Raw genomic sequence first — 3,844 nt, forward strand, 5'->3', positions numbered from 1 at the left:
ACCTTTGTGGGCCAAATACAAACTTAGTCTGGCTCCTGCCATTATTCTTATTATCTGAATCCTTACAGCATCCCTCTTCCCATTCCCCTCCTGTTGCTTCCTGCACATAGAGGCAACATGAAGGAAAAGGAGTTCCTACAGCAGAGCCACCATCCTATCAGGCCTACTCCTACCACTGGCACAAGCAGTATAAATCCCTGTACCCATTCACCAGAAGAAATGACGCCAAGGACAGGTGTGTCCATGAGAGATGATCAATTTGTTGATCACTAGTTCATTCATGGATTTCATTCACTAGCTAATTCAACAACTGTTTAAGGTATCCCTGCTCTGGGTGAGATGCTGGGGAACCAAATGTGAACAGAACAGGTAGGATCCCCACAGGATTCCCCGTTGAATGATGAAGCTGAAATAATCATGTGATCAGGTAATTCCATGGAAGATGCAGTTTAAGCTCACCTAGGCCCAAAGGTCTAGTTAGAAAGTGCCCCAGGAAGGGGTCCCAGGAACACTGGCCCTTCACTCTGCCCTTAGTTTTTGGTTTTCTTGCCCAGTGCTTTCTGAAACTGGGTTGCCCTGAATTCAGATCCTAGATTTGCCACTCATTAGGTCATATGATACCTTGGAAAAGTTTACTTCTCTGAACCTTGATTTCCTTATTTGTAAAATGGAAATAACGGTAGCGGGATCCCTGGGTGGCACAGCGGTTTAGCGCCCGCCTTTGGCCCAGGGCGCGATCCTAGAGACCAGGGATCGAATCCCACGTCAGGTTCCCGGTGCATGGAGCCTGCTTCTCCCTCTGCCTATGTCTCTGCCTCTCTCTCTCTCTCTCTCTCTCTCTCTCTCTCTATATATATATATATATATATATATATATATATATATATATAATAAAAAAATTTTTAAAAAAGGAAATAACGGTAGTAATGTTTTAAGAATCAACTTAGGTGATACAAGTAAATTGTGCAGAATGCATTAAAAAATGTTAATGCATGAGGTTCTCATTGCCCAGTCTAGGTGAATCTAACTTAGGGGAGGAAAGTGTCTAGTCTGCAGTTTCAGGAGAATGTGTCCTTCTCAGTCTCTGGTCTGGAGAAGAGTGGGATTCTCAGTGGCTTCTGGCTGGATGCCTTCTTTTTGGAATATAAATGCTAACTGAGAGGGAAGTGACAGCCTCGACAGAAATTCCTATCACCCAGAGCTGCCCTAAAACAGCTGGCTGGTTTCATTATCCCAGCTGGACCTTCAGCCTAGACCTCCCTGAGAGCACTCACCTGGACAAAGCAAATGCCCACCAGCCTTCCTGTAAGTACAAGTGGGGAACCAGAAAGAAATTTCAGTAAACACCCCACATTGGGTGTAGAGATTACTTAAAAATAAAATATTCGGGCTCCTGGGTGGCTCAGTTAAGGATCTGCCTTCAGCTCAGGTCATGATCCAGGAGTCCTGGGATCGAGCCCTGCATTGGGCTCCCTGCTCAGCAGGGGAGTCTGCTTCTCCGTCTCTGCCCCTACTCATGCATTCTCTCTCTCAAATAAGTAAATAAAATATTTTTAAAATAAATAAAATCTTGGGGCGCCTGGGTGGCTCGGTCTGCTGGGCGGCTGCCTTTGGCTCAGGCCATGATCCCAGGGTCCTGGGATCAAGCCCCACATCGGGCTCCCTGAGGATGGGCAGCCTGTTTCTCCCTCTCCACTTGTGCTCTCTCTTGCACACTCTCTCTCTTTAAAAAAAAATAAAAAATAAAATAAATAAAAATAAAATCTTAAAAAAAAAAAAATATATATATATATAGAATATTTCTATTACCCAAGAAGGTCCCTTGTGTCCTGACTTTCCCTCCTACGGATGCATCACCCACAGATGATTGTTCTCACTACAGATTTCCCTTTTCCTATTTTTTACTTGCATATACATGCAGTATTGCATCTCTTATGTCTGACATCTTTCCTTCAACACAATGTCTCTAAGACTGACTTTACTTCATTATGTGTAGTTTATTCGTTTTTATTGCTAAGTAGTAATTCACTGAATAAATATACCATAATTTGTTTACCCATTCTCCTGTTGATGGACATTTGGGATTCCCGTTTGGGGCTATTTTGACGAAGTTTCCTATAAACATTTGTACAAGTCTTTCTGTGGACGTATGTTTCATTTCTCTTGGATAGTAACTAGGAGTAGATTTGCTGGGTCACAGAACAGATGTAGGTTTAACTTTTTGAGAAACTGCCAAACATACAAAACCACTGTGCCATTTTACATTCTCTGCAGAAGCTGATGAGAGTTCCAGAGGCTGACAAAATTTCTTTGATTGACCAAACTCCAGTTAGGTTCTTGAACCTTCTCCTAAACCTGTCTGTGCAATTCTTTGTAAAATCCAATTTTAGCAAGAACCCCCCACACTTGGTATCTGGTCACCCTCAGTATCTGACAGGGTCTTCATCGTTGCACCATCCCTCAGGTGATGTCTGATGTCTTACCTTTCATCAGCAAGAATTCTGTTAGATTAGCTTAACTAGAATTCCCCTACACCTTGATGTTTCCTCTTAGTAATCTTCCTTCCACTGACCACTCTCCACCACCACCACACTGCTCAGCTATAAATCCCCTCTCACTCATGTTCTATCTCACCATCACTGGAAAATACCATTGCAGTGGTCCCCATATCTATCCCGAGTGCCTCGCCATCTCTACCATGTCACTATTTTTTTTTAACAGTCCACGTTCTTATCAACACATGGCAGGTCAATATTTAATTTTAGCCATTCTAGCTTTGCGCAGTAGTATCTCACTGTGACTTTGATTTGCATTTTCTTAACAACCAGTGATTTCCAGCTATTTTTTATGTGCTTACTGACCACAATGGTGTCCTCTTTTGCAAAGGGTTCAAGTCATTCAAACATTCTGACATTAAAAAAAAAAAATTAAAAAACATTCTAACATAAAGGTTACAATAAAAAGTGTCCTAAAGTAATACATTTTGAACTAAAAAACCTCTATTAATTTACTCAACCACACATTAAAAAAATATTTATCAAGAGGCTACTATGAGTCATGAATTTTTCTAGATTCACAAATTAGCGGTGATCAAGACAGATAAGATTTTTGCTCTTGTTCAGAAGAGTTCATAATCTGGAGTGGGAGGCAAAAAGACAAAAAGCAAACAACAGGATTTTTGATGGTATGGAGATGCTGAGTATCAATAAAATGTTGGAAACAACTTCTATCCATCCCCAAGGTGATAGGAGGAGGGAAGGTAGGTAACTTATGTGATATGAGTTTGATGGACTATTATAATGCCATGGAACCAATAATCACAACATGAAAATATACTTAGTCATAGAATAAAACGGTGAGATTTAAAACTGTATGTGCACTTTGATTAGGTCTACGTAAAACACCCATACTTTGATGCATATGGGCGAAAACTGGGAAGACCCAGGAGAAAATAAAACGCTGCTGGGTGTATTTCAGGAGTGGTGGACTTACGGGGCCCTGAGGGCTCTGGGTTTCGTTTTGATTGTTGTTGTCTTACAGGCTACCGCGCGTTCTTAACGGCAGAAACCGGCGTCTACGACATTCTCATAGGACTTACCTTCGTCTAAGGCTTTAGAATTCAGAGACACGTGACAGGCTTAGGCTAAAACACGGGTTACTTCAGTGTGAAGTACGGCAATAAATAAAATAAGGACTAAGAATTTGACCTCGCAAAGCCCAGGGACTTCAAAGCACGACTAGGTTGCTCCCGGGAAAGTCTGAGGGCGACGCACGGTGGCGCACGACCGCCGGCCCGGAGCGGCGCGGACTAGTGACGCATTGCGCCGGGGGTGGAACTGACGTC

General features: G+C 42.5%; 1 protein-coding gene across 1 annotated transcript in view; it reads right to left on the minus strand.

Moving 5' to 3' along the window:
• The window catches only part of AARS1 (alanyl-tRNA synthetase 1), a 53,717-nt gene extending 49,907 nt beyond the window's left edge, over nucleotides 1-3,810 (minus strand). Inside the window, exon 1 of the mRNA XM_072731538.1 lies at nucleotides 3,599-3,810. The gene's annotated coding sequence lies outside the window, so the exon portion shown is untranslated. The remainder of the gene's footprint in view (nucleotides 1-3,598) is intronic.
• Nucleotides 3,811-3,844: the final 34 nt, after the last annotated feature.

The sequence above is a fragment of the Vulpes vulpes genome, chromosome 12, assembly GCF_048418805.1.
Source record: "Vulpes vulpes isolate BD-2025 chromosome 12, VulVul3, whole genome shotgun sequence".
Lineage (NCBI taxonomy): Eukaryota > Metazoa > Chordata > Mammalia > Carnivora > Canidae > Vulpes > Vulpes vulpes.